The sequence below is a fragment of the Mustela putorius genome, unplaced genomic scaffold (genome assembly GCF_011764305.1).
Source record: "Mustela putorius furo isolate JIRA1106 unplaced genomic scaffold, ASM1176430v1.1 tig00003845_pilon_pilon_pilon, whole genome shotgun sequence".
Taxonomy (NCBI): Eukaryota; Metazoa; Chordata; class Mammalia; order Carnivora; family Mustelidae; genus Mustela; species Mustela putorius.
Genome location: NW_025421998.1, coordinates 84230143 through 84245844, shown reverse-complemented (window position 1 = coordinate 84245844; position 15702 = coordinate 84230143). Strand labels below are relative to the sequence as shown.

Below are 15702 nucleotides of genomic sequence, written 5' to 3'. Positions count from 1 at the left end.
TTGGGCATCAAACATAGAGGTCGGTAATGAACACTGTATTTACTATCATGAAGCTTTAGAATCTGGTGGGAAAGACAGACATGTATCAACCAATATACAAACAAATATAAAATGACATGTACAGACATATATGGTAACTGAAAAGTGCAAAAATGAGGAAGGCCTGATAAAACTTCCTGAGGAAATTACGCTTGAGCAGAGACCTGAATACAATATATATGATTTTACTAGAAAGAGAAGAAAGGGAAAAAAGCTTTCCAGGCAGAAGGAATACCAATAGGAAAGGCTTTATTGGTTAGGGGAACATGACTGATACAAAATGAGTTCAAAGTTAGGTGCCACATTTAAAAGCTTTGTCTTTGGGGCACCTGGGTGGCTCAGCAGGTTAAGTCTCTGCCTTTGGCTCAGGTCATGGTCTCAGGGGTCCTGGGATCCAGCCCTGCATCAGGCTCTCTGCTCAGCGCGGAGCCTGCCTCTCTGCCTACTTGTAATCTCTGTCAAATAAATAAATAAAATCTTTAAAAAAAAAAAAAAAGCTTTGTTTTCATCCTAAATTCAATGGGGGGTGGGGGAGGGACACAGGCAAGGGCGGGGCACGACCAGAGCACTGTCCTTAGAAAAGACAATTCATTCTGACTCTCCTGAGAATGGATTAAGACTCAGCTAGAGGGCATGCAGGTGGACCAGTTAGAGAGGTTACTCCAATAGTCCAAGAAAGAAATAATAGCAACTCAGAAGTGGTAATGGTGAAATGAAGAGGTCAAATTGAGTTTAGAAAGTTAAATAAGTAGGATTTGATGACAAAGGGAGACTAAAGTTTCTGTTCTGATAAACTAGATCAAACAGTGGTACTCTTCACTGAGGTAAGCAAAAGTTGAACAGGAACAAGTTTGGTAAGAGAATTTCATTTGGAGATATAAGTGCATCTGAGACATCCAAGAAATGCCAATTGGGCCATTGGATACAGTGTTCTGAAACTCTACTGGTAGGCTAAATCTGAGTATGCATATTTACATGGAACAACTGTACGAACTTTCTATCACTAAGGGACACCAGTCATTGTTATAAGGTAATCATTATTCTAAAAGAAAAAAACAAACAACAACAACAAACTTCAAAATCATGCTAACCCCAAAGACAAGAATCACTACTGTACCCGAAGCCATAAATTAATACTAAACAAAGACTGGGGCACCTCACTGGCTCAGTCAGAAGGGCCATGAGTTTAAGGGCCATACTGGGTGTAGCGATTACCTAAAGGAATAAATTTTTTAAAAACTTTAAAAAAATATGAAACAGATTATTTAAAGGACATTGGATGTATACCACCCTCTGGCTACAAAATGGATTGTCTTCATTCTGAAGTTGGAATTAGCTACTATTCTCATATGTTTGGATTCTCAAATTGGTGGATTCTCAAGTTGGAATTAGCTACTATTCTCAAGTTGGTGGACTCTCAAGTTGGAATTAGCTACTATTCTCATATGTTTCAGATAACAAAAACTGAAAACAAGTTTAAGAGGCAGTAAATTTGTACTTTTTATTCCCAGATTCTCTACCTCTTGCTCTATCTACAAGATATTGATTTAAGCATTTTTAACTGGCAAGCATAAAGTTTTTCTCCTAGAAAAGATACCAATCTTCAGAGTAAAAGGAAGAGAATAAACAAATCAGACATTTTTCTTCTGACACACACCTCCACAAGCTTTATACTACACTTGGTTGAAAATGACTAGATTGCTTTGGATATTGGTTGCTGTGCTAAGGAACTATTTACTCTAGATTTGCTTTCCATTCTGTATAAAAAACAAAAACAAACCAACTACCAGAGGTATTAAAGACAGAACTAAAGGAGAAGGCAGGAAAATTAGGTTTTATTACTAACTCTAAAAAGAACCCACTGTATAAATTAAGAAGTTAACTTTGAGAAATATCTAGTTATTTTTACATAAAATTCCAATTATATATACCACATGCTTCATTGAGGGCAAGTATGAATGAGATTATGTAGCATTTTATATTTGTACATATACTTTTATTTTATATATATTAAACTCTTTTGAAATCCCCACAGATAATGTTTTTTAAAAACCAGGTATTTTTTCACACTTTTGTATTATATTATTGCTGCTACTAATATCTAATTTGCTCTCAATAGGGATATAACAACTCAAAATGTCCCAAGGTAAAAATAAAAGAGCCAATAATATGGGGCGCCTCGGTGGCTCAGTGGTTTAAGCCGCTGCCTTTGGTTCAGGTCATGATCTCAGGGTCCTGGGATCGAGTCCCACATCGGGCTCTCTGCTCGGCAGGGAGCCTGCTTCCCTCTCTCTCTGCCTGCCTCTCTGCCTACCTGTGATCTCTGTCAAATAAATAAATAAAATCTTAAAAAAAAAAAGAGCCAATAATATACTGAGATGAATTTGTCCATTTTAGAAACTATCCTGCATATAGAAATCTGAGCTCAGAAAGTATGAGGGTAAAGTGGGAGAAAAAAATGAGTTATTATGTGAATGAAATTGAGGTTAACCCAGGATTTAGCTTTCATTCTTCACTAAATAAGCTTTCACGAGCCAGCCCTTTCGCCCTTACTCCAAGTTACCCTTACCTCAGCAAAAACACATGGAGCACGAAACAGACAGCAAGCATTTCCTGAACAAATCTGCATTTGGAGAGAAACTTTTAAGTATCTTTTATATTTCCTTAGACAAATGGATTTACAACTGCTCCTTAAGAATACTGCAGGGCAGAAACAGATGAATTACATAAAATTAGACATTTCTGGTTCAAAACAATATGCACAGTATTACTGCATTTATCATATACAGTGTATATGCATGCACATACTATAGAGAAAAATATCTAGAACTTTATATACTAAAATATTATCTTTGCATGATATAATTATGAACATTTTAAATTTTCTTCTTTTTGCTTTTCTACAATGAACACATATACATGCCTTTTAAAGAAAATACCGTATTTATTAACATGTCATAACACAGACTCAGAATTTATGAATCAGAAATTTAGAATTTTTATTTAGAAGAAACTTTAAATACCATTTCTGTCCTCATTTTTCAAGTGGGGCAACAGGCCCAGTGAGGGTAAGTGACTTGCCTGCCCAAAATCTGAGAGTGAGCCTTTAGGGCCATAATCATACTTATCCATACTTATGGGGGTTGGGGGAGGTTTTAATTATAAAAATTATAAAAATTAATTAAATTATAAAAATTAAAGCATTTTCACTAAAGATAATTTTAAGTTTGAAGAAAGAAAATGAAAATCACCTCTATGCTTATAAACAACCATTGACTTTGGAGGGTTTTTCGTTTGTTTTTAAAATTTCTCAGGGCACCTGGGTGGCTCAGTGGGTTAAAGTAAAGCCTCTGTCTTCGGCTCAGGTCATGATCTCTGGGTACTGGGTTCGAGTCCCGCATCAGGCTCTCTGCTCAGCGGAGCCTGCTTCTCCCTCTCTCTCTACTTGTGATCTCTCTCTCTGTCAAATAAATAAATAAAATCTTTTTAAAAAAAATTTCTCACTACAAAAATAATATATTTTCAATGCAAGAAAACTTTTAAAATATAAAACCAAAAATTAAGGAAAAGACAAAATTTTAACATTCAATCACACAACTGGTGATATCGAAATTACTTCTTCTTTAGACTTAGTACCTGAAGCCAGTTTTGGGGCAAGAGACTAGGTCCATGACAAGTGTTTTTAATTAGCAAAACTTGGTTGATTCTTTAATTTGGGAATATTGTTACAAAGAAGATCAATACTAAGAATTTTATTTCATAATTGTTTAATAAAAGACAAAGGACCAAAAAAAAAAAACCCCAAAAAACAAAAAAAAACCACCCCACAACCACCACCACAAATAAAGGAAAAGATAAAATACTCCAGTTCTATTTAGGGATTTTCTTTGTAGATTAGTGAATATAAAGATAATCCACAAACACAGCTAATTATAAGTTCTATAACACTAATTTTCTGTTCAAGATTACTCAATATTAATTCATTGCTTTTATTTATTTGAGAGAGAAAGAGAGAACATGGACGGGGAGGGAGTAGAGGGAGGAGCAAACTCCCCACTGAGCAAGGAGCCCAACTTAGAGCCTGATCTTGGGACTCCAGGATGGTGAGGGGAATCCAAGGCAAACACTTAAGGACTAACCCACCCAGGCGCTCCTTTCTTTCCTTTTATTTATTGTTTTAAAGACTTATTTGATAGAGAGAGTACAGGAGGGAGGGGCAGACAAGGAGGGAAAGAGAGTCTCAAGAAAACTCCCTGCTGAGCCAGACAACAGGCTCTCGGACCCTGAGATCATGCCCTCAGCGGAAATCTGGAGTCAGATGCTTAACTGAGCCAGGAAGGCAACACCATTCATTGCTCTCTTGTATTTACCAATACTTTTACAGCGTATTCCATAAAACATTGCTGGTATTAATTAAATTAATTAATTAAAAAACATAAATTATGAACAAATATATTTATAAAAATGAGCTAATCAAACTCATAAGTTACTGAACTATCATTAACTCAATTAGCAAGACATTTTTAAAAACTATTTCATCTTTATCTTGTCCTTTTAAAATTCCTACCGTCTGGGACACCTGGGTGGCTCAGTCAGTTAAGCATCTGCCTTCGATCGAATCACGATCCCAGGGTTCTGGGATCAAGTCCTGGACAGGGCTCCTCGCTCAAGGGGGAGCCTGCTTTTCCCTCTGCCTGCCACTCCACCTACTGGTGCACTCCCGCCCATACTCTCACTCTCTGATAAAAAGAAATTCCTACCTTCTATATACTTTATAATACACACAAATGTATTAGTACAATAGCATAGGAACATCGTTTATAAATAAATGTAATTCAGAATGTGTGCTCAAAATTTTTACTTGTATGGGTGACCATCAAAAGTTGGAGATCACTGTCCCAGAACCTAGGGCTTAGCCAACGAAATGGTCTCCTAATCTAATTTCAAAGATGCAAAAATCAGAGGAAGTAAAAATGACTGATTATCTAACATTTCAGAATAAGGGGCACCAACGTGGGTGGCTCAGTCCTGGGACAGAGCCTTGAATTGGGCTCCCTGCTCAGTGGAGTCTCCCTTTCCCTCTCCCCAAACGCCTGCTTGTGCTCTCTCTCAAATAAATAAAATTTAAAAGTAAAATAAATAAAATTACAGAATGAAATGATTTTAGAATAAGTTCTAATATGAAACGTTATTAAAAACTTGCTTAAATTTTTAAAAAAGATTTTAGTTTTTTATTTGACAGAGAGAGAGATCACAAGTAGACAGAGAGGTAGGCGGGGGGGGGGGGGGCAGGCTTCCTGCTGAGCAGAGAGCCCCATGTGGGGCTCGATCCTAGGACCCTGAGATCATGACCTGAGCTGAAGGCAGAGGCTTAAACCTCTGAGCCACCCAGGTGCCCCAAAAATTTGCTTAAATTTTAAATAAATAAATTTTAGATAAAATCTAGATTTTATTAATAACTTAAGAAATTTGAACACTAGCAATTTGTTAGCATGAAACCATCATAGATCTCAACACATTCAGTAACTGTCATATTTCAGAAAGACCCTGTAAAATAGGCCAATGGTATTTTCATTTCATGGTCAGAAAAATTAAGCAAGGAAAGAATGCCTTGTGCCAAATTAGACTGAAACATCTGTGCATTTTAGAAAACTTTCAAAGTATGTTAACTCCCAACTTAAACATTTTTGAGTACTATCTATGAACCACTTAGCTTTCTTTTAAAACTCATTCTCTCTTTAAAACAATAGTAATTTGGGGGCGCCTGGGTAGCTCAGTGGGTTAAAGCTTCCATGATCCCAGGGCCCTGGGCACAAGCCCCGCATCAGGGTCTCTGCTCGGCAGGGAGCCTGCTTCCCCTTCTCTCTACCTGCCTCTCTGCCTACTTGTGATCTCTGTCAAATAAATAAATAAAATCTTTAAAAAAAAACAATAGTAATTTGACCGCCCACAAAGCCTACTGTATATAGTACATGAATAGACGGTCCTACACTAGTGTGAATCCCAGAGTATTAAAACAAAACAACCAAAAAACAAGGAATCCTAGAACACTTCGCAAGATTCTGAAACTGGTTAAGCTTTGCTTTGTTATTCCTCCCACCTTCCTTCTGGTGCTCTCAGTCCTATCTCCTGGAGGTGCCTCAGATCTCCCCAAAGTTCTTCACCTGAGATACTCAAAATTTCTTCCCTTGGGTCTGTCCCAGTCAATCAAACTGACTAATTTCAGCCAACCAACACAACCAGTATTTGACATAATTAACTGAAAACGCCCTTTACATTTCTGTGTGTCAAGAACGCTTTGAGAATTTCAGAAAAGTTATGGACCCTCTCCCCAGAAAAATTGGCACAGGCACACATAAAAAACTTCTCATATAATTTCAGGAGATCAGGGTTACGTGGCCAAAATATAATCCATGAATCCCAGAACTATAAAACCCAGGTTAAATACCCCTGAACTTAACATTTAAATATTACAAAACCTCAAAACTCTTCAAGAGGAATTTGCATTGACAAAAAACTCGGGATGCCTGGGTGGCTTAGTCTGTTGAGCGCCTGCCTTCTGCTCAGGTCATGATCCCAGGGTGTTCAGATGAGTCCCAAGCAAAGCTTCTTGCTCAGTGGGGAGCTTGTTTCTCTCTCTGCCTGACACTCCCCGCTGCTTGTGCTCTAACAAATAAGTAAAATCTTAAACAAAAAAACAAAACAAAACAAAAAAGATAAACTCAAATATATTATACTATATACTCAAATCTATAAAATCTAATTGTTAGAATTGAAGTCTTCTCCCAAAGCTTTTATGCTATAATTCCCATAAGAGAAAAGGAAGAACAGAACCTATTTATAAGCATGGGTCGTCTATTAAACTGGGTTTTAAAGACCTTACCCATATTCAGTAATGCTCTAGAAATTTATTGTGTTCACTATCACGATTCCTGTCAAAACAATACACATGCACATTACATACACACACACTCAGAAAATGCCTTTTATCTCTTAATTGCCAAATCCAGTTTTCATCCCAATGAGCTCTCCCTAGGATTTCATGTTGCTAAAATTTCCTGTTAAAATTTCCTTAACCCCTCCTTAGCTTCTTCGAACCCATACTATTTATCTTATCTCTTTAGCCATTCTTTTTCAACTTCCCTCATAGGCCCCTCTTCCTCCATTTGACCTTCAGATGTAGATGCTTGACAAGGTTGCCCTTCGCCTTCTCCTCAATCCTGATATTATAGTCTTTTGCAGTTTCTGTATGACATTATGCTAATGAATACAAATCTCTTAACTGATCCCTGCTTCCCCTTCTGCTCCAGCCCAAATCTGTCAATAGGGAGATACTTGAGGGATCTTGACTCCCACATCTAGAATCATACCCTATCACCTTCTTTCTCAAATTCTGTTCTTCCAATACATCCCCTATCTTAACTAAAGGCATCATTACTCATTAATGAAATATAATCTCTGAACTCCCCCATTCTCTTCCCAATCGGCATAACCTCATCAGCTTCATTTTCCACTACTGCTCAAACACAGCAAAATCCACTTGCTATTCCTCAGACTATCAATTCCCTTCCTCTAACCGCTTCTCCATCAGAGGAAACAGTTACTCACCATTCCAAATCCTACTTAAAGATCTCCTACAGTCTTCCCTAACCTCACTTATTCTCCCACATCACTCACTCCCTGCCTCTATAATTCCACATCAATCTTTATTTTACTTCTCAACAAGCTGTATCATAGTCCAGCCCTTATCTTTCTCCTTTAGTAGACAAGGCCTGTGGTTTAGTTGTTACTGTAGTACTTAACACATGCCTGGACTATAGTTATGTCTTTGATCAATGACTGGTGAATGAATGGCAAAACTCCAAAGTAAGGACAGAGTTAATTAAGGTTATTATCTGTCTGAAGGGTGTACCTTATCCCCTTTTGAACATAAAACAAAAATTGAGTCCCCTAGTCCCTCATTCCCCATTTCTAGTCCAATGCTTAGTTTTAAGCAATGTTTCATGGGGACATTTCCTCACTTCCTCTTGTTCTTTGCAGGGTTAGCTGCCAGCCTAACCACATTAGCATTCAGGAGCAGCAACAAAACAGTCTCTCCAAGTTCTAAAAAGCAAAGACTTTAAAATTATCAATAGTAATACAAGTTGCTTTTGAAAAATAGTCTTAACGTTTATGCATACAAACTTCATTCTTCATAATTCTGAAAAAGGCTTGGCCTAGTTTACCCAACAGGCACCATTTAAGAGTTATTAAGAAGGGCACCTGGTGGCTCAGTGGGTTAAAGCCTCTGCCTTCAGCTCAGGTCATGGTCTCAGAGTCCTAGGATGGAGACCCACATCCGGGGTCTCCGTGAGGAACCTGCTTCCTCCTCTCTCTCCCTGCCTGCCTCTCTACTTGTGATCTCTGTCTGTCAAATAAATAAATAAAAATCTTAAAAAAAAAAAAAAAGTTATTAAGAAAATGTCCATTTAAACCATCAGCCAAAATTTTCACATTTATAACCATAGGAATTAGCATACATGAATAAATCTAAATACTATGCTTGTATACTAAGTACACTATAAACAGCAGTCTCAATCACCAGATGACCCACACATTAAGTAGTTCTTTTAGCTTCCTTTAAAAATACAGGCCCAAAGGGGCACCTGGCCAGCTCAGTCTGTTAAGCATTTGACTCTTGGCTCAGGTCATGATCTCAGGGGGTCATGATATCAAGCCCTGAGTCAGGCTCTGTGCTCAGCTTGCAGTAGTATGCTTGGGATTCTCTCTCCCTCTGCCCGTCCCTAGCTTTGCTAGCTCACTCTCTCAAAGAAGTGTATCAATCTTAAAAAAACAACAACAACAACAACAAACCCAAATTCCAAGTCCCAATCTATAAAACTAGAATCTTTTATCAGAATCAGTTACTTTTTCCCTTCTTCCCCCCACCAACTTTCCCAAAACATACTCACACACACTCACACACATCCACACACACCTCTCTAAACAAACCTGGTTTCTTTAAGAAATTATCTGATGGCTCAGTAACAGTTTGATAAAGCAGGTTACAAGGTCTAGGATTCTGGAGGAGATCCCATATGGTACAATTATCTTCTAAGAGACTACTTTTGGTGACAGAATATAGATTTGTCTCAAGGGATCACAAATGTGGTAGGCTTGCCTTATTTGCCTCCTAGTTTTTTTTTTTTCTTTCAAGAATATACTAAAAGCTCTCTTTAAATGTGTATTTGACTTTTCAGTTCATATAAATGTTCACATTTCAGGCACACAGACATGGTGAAAAGGCAAAAAACAAAACAAAACAAAACAAAAAAACGACCATATGATAAAATGTGTTTGAAGCTTCAATAACTAAACTGCACTGAGTGGGATCATAAACTCATTAGCCTAATTCTGAACTGCACTTCAGAAAAGATATATATTCCAAGGCATATATAATCCACTTATTTTTCTTGAGCAGTCAAAAATTCTTCTCATTTTCCAAGTTTATACATATTACATCAAAATAGCTTCAGACAAAGCAGTCTTGTTGCTTCAAGATTAAAAGTTTCCAATAGCTCAATGTGGTTGTAATCTTCTGGAAACACCTGAAATTGATTTGTCTCACCTCCTTTTACTATTGCTCTTCCAGGCCACTCACCTTAGAATATTGATGGATAAAAGTTCTTACTGAAAAGCCCAAAAAGTGAATAACCCACCCCCTAGCTAATAAGAAAAGAACTGTGATATACAATGCACAAAAATTACCATGTATCCAGAGTCTCAAAACAAAACCAAACCAATGATTGGACTTGGTCTAAATAAAATGTTTCTAAAATAAGCTTAACAAGTAGGTTTCTTTTTCATTGCAGTTTTACTAAACATTTATGGAAAATTGTATTTGGATAAGCTCAAGCTGAAAATACTAGTTAGCTCTCAAAGAAAACATGAAAGAACAAAGAAATTTTTCTAAAACATTTTTTTACAAAAGAGTGGCATTTAAGACTGATTTTCCAAATACAATACACACGCGTAATTTTATAATTAATTCGCATCACACAAAGTCACACACATTTAAATTCAAATATCACATTTCCTAGACTAATTACAACCCCAGAGAGGGTGCACTGAAATTGAGGTTAGAGTAGATACTTCCGAGACTCAACAACCCAGAGTTCCCGCTTTACACTCCAATTTTTCAGTGGCACTAAGTGGATGAACAAGCCCACTGCAGCACAAAGCATTGGGGTTGCCTAAAGAGATCTAACAGAAGCTGAACATATGCAATAACTTCCTGTTCTCCAGAGGACTGGAGGGTGTGTTTCTAAAGGCTGACAATTCATAGCCCTTCCAAAAACCAAAAGTATGTCTTTTCAAATACTTGTGAAAAAAATTTTAATTCCAAAAATTAACTGTTCATCATTACTACTCCCCAAAAATTTACTGAATGCCTTACTATATATAAGATGTATAAAAAATTTAATCCCAGACCATAAGCAGTTTAAATTCCCCTTAAAAAAGTCACCCATTTGGGATTACTTCACATAAAATACTTCTTGAAGACAACCCAGGGGTCTTCTTGAACTCACAGTATACAGGCAATGCAAAATTCAGGTATTTAAATCACAGGGAGTCTGTCTTCCACTCCCTAAAAGAATTAGAAATGGATGTATACTTGTGATTTAATAATAAGAAACCTACAATTTGGGGTTCCATCAATACATGAATTGGGAGGGAAACTTGAAATCCTTTCTTTAATCCCTTTTAGATGTGGACAAGGGCTTTCATTATCTGCTACTCTTCGAGTTTCTTCCTAAATCCAGGAGCTAAGTTTCCTCAAACCTGAAATCTATTTTCATGAAAACTCCTGGCTTGAGGATGATTTTTTTCTTTCTTTCTTTGCTTTCCTTTTCTTTCTCAGCTAAATGAGAATATGACCACTGACTACTAACCAAAAAGTCATTTTCTCTCATATATGTTGAGTGTGAGATTGGGGGAGGGGAAAGGCACATAGCATGAAATCCAAGGATTTCAAAAAAGGATGTGCCAGAAGATGGTAAGCAGTACTTATTAACCTGATTGCTTTATTTTTGTCTTTGTCATGAATTCAGTTGAAAGTCACATCTAATGCCTGACAGAATTAAAAAAACAAAAAAATCCCTTGACACAAACAATTTTGAACACCCAAGAGTAAGTATTACATGAGATAATTGTTTCCTCTTCTGCTCATAAAATAAGGAAATTGCACTCATGCACAGATTCTAGTCATATTTTCACTACCTTATGAGATAACACAACAAGAACATTTAAACACAAATCTGGATACTAGTACTGAATTTTAAAAACAAAACAAAAAAACTCCAGCATCTCCAAGGCTCCCCTCTCATCCTTCCTTGAGTGAGGAACCCAATAACTTACTGTTCAAAGTCAAAGTAAAAGGAATTTTTTTAAAAGGCTGGGCATGAAATAGGAAAAGGATCACGGTGAGCACACATGATGCCCTGGGAAAAAAAGGCGAGATGGCGCATACCCATTCTCCTGCGAGCACTGTCCAAGCTGACAGGTTCACTCACACTGCCTTCACCTTAAGTTTCCCAAGCCACTGTCTCTACACACTTAAGAAAACATGAATTTTGCTCTGACCACAAAAAGAATCAAGCACAACTGACACCAGCTCTGAAGTAAGCAATTAATATATTCTAATGTTTAAGAAAGGTTGGAGATAGGCAACAGCTCCTCCAACTGGCTGGAGATTACCATTTGAAGCCCTAAAAATATTAAGATTTTTAAACAACTCCCAAGTTCTGATGGGCACTGTCAGATGCACTATATAAACTTTGGGACCAGCAGCAACGACACAACAGGTGAGAAAGGCGGTGGACATCACTGCACAGTGAGGTGGACAACATGCAGAGGCAAACCCTTGAGCTCCCCGAAAGGCTGGGGATGTGAAATAATACCCATGCATAAGGCCATCCAGAGCCCCTGTCTTTACAGTGGCAAGAGTTTGGTTCCTTCCGAGGGTCGCGCCACTCCCCCTTCTCCTCACCCAGGGGACCACCACCCCAGGCACAGGAAGAACCGAGGCCCCTCCACCGGCAGCATCTCAGCTGAGGAAGAAAACACAATGTCGCTCCTTATTTCTGCGTACAAAAGGACTTTGCGCCCTCCTCCTCGAACTGCCGCCGCTGCTGCCCGGGGCCGCCTCCTAACTTGCAAGAAGGTGGGCAACGCGCCATATTCCAGCGTCCCCCAGTCTACCTGGGTAACAAGCCCACGCCACCCCGGCGGGAGGGAAGCTTCGGCGGCCGCCCGAAGAGCCAGCCTCCTCTCCTGCAGGAGACAGCGGCTCCCGCACCCCGGCCCGGCCCGGCCCGCCGCGCCGCCCGCGGACCAGACCGGGGAAGGGCCGAGGGGGCGAGCGGGGAACCGCGTCTCCGGTCCCGCGCAGCCCGCCCACCTCCCGCTCCCGGGCCCGGCGCGCTCTCCCGGACCTCCCGCTCCCGAGCCCGCGGGAAGGCCAGGCCCGGGCCCCGGGTTCTACGGTGGCGACGAGGCCGCGGCCCCCAGAGCCTCAGGCGGCGGGGGAGGCCGGAACCCTGGGGCTCTCGGGAGGGCAGCGCCTCCCTCCCGAGCCCGCCAGGACGCCTGGGGCCTACTGCGGCCTGCGCATCCTCGGGGTGGCGGTTTGACTGGGCCGGGCCGGGGCCCCCCGCCCGAGGCGGGCCGAATCCGGCGGGGGCCCAGGCCCGGAGCCGGGGGCGGCAGGGTGCAGGCTGCGGGGCGGGCCGGCCGGCCGGCGGGCGGGCGGCGTGTTGCGGCTGCGCCGGGGCTGAAATAGCTGGAGATTGCGCGGTAGGGCACTCACCTCAGAGCGGCTGCGCTACCGTGGGCCTGCGCCGTGGAGACTGCGACCGCGCCGGCTCCTCGCAGCCTCCTGCCACCAGCGGCAATGGCGAGCGCTGCCGCCTCTGCCGCCGCCGCCGCCGCCGAGGAGGGGGAGGGGAGGGAGAGGGGGCACGCACGCGACGCACGGGCTCAGCTTCCCCGCCCGGCGGCCGCCATGATGGGGAGGTCGGCGCTGCTTCAGCCGCGCCGGCCCGGAGGGGGCTTCGGGCGAGCATCCTTCCCGGCCCCCGCGGCCTCCTGGAGCCCACATTTAGCTTGTAAGGGTTGGATGGGGCCGGAACCATGAAGGCAACTGGATTAGTCAAGTGTGGACTCTCGGGAGAGTGGCGCAGGCAGCCCAAGATGGTTGCTAATCTGGAAATAGTAACATTTCTCGCCCCCCAACCCCGAGAATTATATCACCTCCTGAGTAAGCCTCGACAGTTGGGAACGGGCTTCCCCGCATTTCCCTCAGCTTTGACGGCGCATCTTCACCCTTTCTTTGGAACGACCTTTGTTTCCTGATTTCAAACCCTGCCCAGGTATTTAAAAGCAAAATTTTCTGCGCAAAACAGCACATTAATTTATCCGCTCGTTCATTCGTTTGGCAAACATTTCTAGACGGTCCCTTTTGTGCCACTTTTGTTCTGGGCACGCTGGAGATGCACTTGTTAGACGAAGTCCTTGCTCTCAATTAGCTTGTACGTTCTATGCGGGGAGTCAGAAGCAATAGGGACCTCCAAGCAGGTGCCTGAGAAGTAAAGAGGAGTGGGTAGCGGAAAAACAATCTAATGTTAGAGACATCCGAGAGGTATTTTAGTTCTTAGTTTTTAAAAGTGTGATCAGGAAACTACGTGCATCAGAATCACTAGGGCTGATTACTTAAATGCTGGGCCCCAATTGGTTGTCGCCACAACCTTGGCTTGTTAGCCCAGGAAACTGCATTTTTAACAGCCCCCCTACTCACACTTTGTCCTGGCAATTCTCATGAACACCATAATTTAAGAACCATTGCGTCAGAATGCACGGTTGGTTCAGGCTACCAAACCATCTCTAATCAAGATGCTGCAAAAGACTTCATGGTCTCCCAGCCACCAGAATTGCCCTGTCCAATCTGTTCTCCGCCCTATAGCGTGAGTGGTCTTTCAAAAAAGAAAATCATGTCATTTCCCTGGTTAACAGGCTTAATAAGATCCCATTGCATGTAAGTTAGAGCCCAAAATTCTTTGAGTTGGCTTCGGGGTCGTTGGTGACCTCACCCCTGCTGCCATTTTGCCCTCATCGGCCATGGACTTCTCCCTCAGGCTGCAGCCAAATCAGGAAGCTCTCAAGTCATACATGGTGGGAGGTTCTCCTACCTCATAATTTTTGAAAGGGCTGCTTTCTTTGCATAGAACGTTCTTCTCCACTCTACAGCTTCTGGTCACCTGCCACTTCTTAAGGTGTCAACGTTAATGCCTTTTCCTCCAGGCAGCATTCTCGAATCCCCTCAGATTGACTGCTTTCGCTCTTTAATCCTCATACCCAGTCTTTATCATCTGTGCTTACTGAGCACTCACAATGTTTCAGGCCCTATTTTAAGTCCTTTACACACATCATCTCCTTTCTCATGTAGTTGTCAAGGAAGAGTCCATGACGCAGGTATACTGTTATTATTACCTCATTTCGCACGTAGAGAAAACAGGGGCATGTTGAGGTGGAGCCCAAACCCAGACAGTAAGAGGTCTGAAAGCCATCAGCTTGACCTCAGAGTTGTGCCTCTAACCATTATCAGCATTTTCACATTGCAGGTTGGTCCCCACCGAGGAAGCATAAAATGAACGTAGTGGGTCATGACCAACATTTCATAAAAGAAGTAGACAATAGCATCAGACTTAGTAAGGCTCTTGTTTCGTGAAGCTTTTATTTGGGATATATAAATGTATGTCCCTGGGTTTGCATATTTGTTCTGAATCATGATATAAAACACATTTCTTACTGGATTATGGATGCAAAAAGTTTGAAAGTATTGCTTTACTCTTTCTCCACAGCACTTCTCAGACCACGAATCGTCCACAAACCAGAAGCTGCAGGCGGGCAGGGATTTCTTCTTGTTCGTGATAATATGCCAGCATCTCATGCAATGCCTGGTTCACAGTAGACCTTCAATAAGCATATAATGAGAGATTTCTGTGTCTACTCTCCTCAGACATGCAAGTTATTTTCTTAAGACAAATGAGCCTGTGAACCCCAGTTGCTCTGTCTGAAAGGCTCTTCATATAATAACCAAAGATTCTAGAATCAGTCTCAGGAAAAAGGCAGAAAAATCTAGCCCAAGAGATTAAAAGAACTAGATTCCAACAAAGTGACAGTGATCAGCTTCAGCACAAGAAAGCCAGAAACTGTAGATAGGATAATGTCAGAAGACAACTCTATAAGGTAAGCTGTGGGTAGTAGTTGCATTAAGAAAGAAGGGATGACTTGGGGTGCCTGGCTGGCTTGGTCCGTGGAGCGTGTGGCTCCTGGTCTCAGGATTGTGAGTTCAAGCCCTGCCTAGAGAAGAAAGGAAAGGAAAGAAAAGAGGAGAAAAGAAAAGAAAAGGAAGAGGGTGGAGAAAGAAAAGGAATAAGAAGGGAGGAAGGGAGGGAAAAGAAGGAAGAAGGGAAGGAGGGAAGGAAGGAAGGAAGGAACAAACAGGAAGGGAGAAAGGAAGAGAGAGAGAGAGAGAAGGAAAAGAAGGAAGGAAGGGCAGACTGACTTAAAATGACTTAATCTTGGTGCCCAGAATGAGGATGAAAAGAAGCCTAGACCTTTGAG

At 41.4% G+C, this 15702-nt stretch overlaps 1 protein-coding gene across 10 annotated transcripts in view; it reads right to left on the bottom strand.

Moving 5' to 3' along the window:
• Window positions 1-13006, bottom strand: part of NRF1 (nuclear respiratory factor 1) — a 145912-nt gene extending 132906 nt beyond the window's left edge. For 6 of the 10 annotated variants that reach the window (XR_006601404.1, XM_045062976.1, XM_045062978.1 and 3 more), the window contains exon 1: window positions 12887-13006. The gene's annotated coding sequence lies outside the window, so the exon portion shown is untranslated. The remainder of the gene's footprint in view (window positions 1-12886) is intronic. The other 4 variants (XM_045062979.1, XM_045062980.1, XM_045062982.1 and 1 more) reach the window with 2 other exon arrangements.
• Between the last annotated feature and the right edge of the window lie 2696 nt (window positions 13007-15702).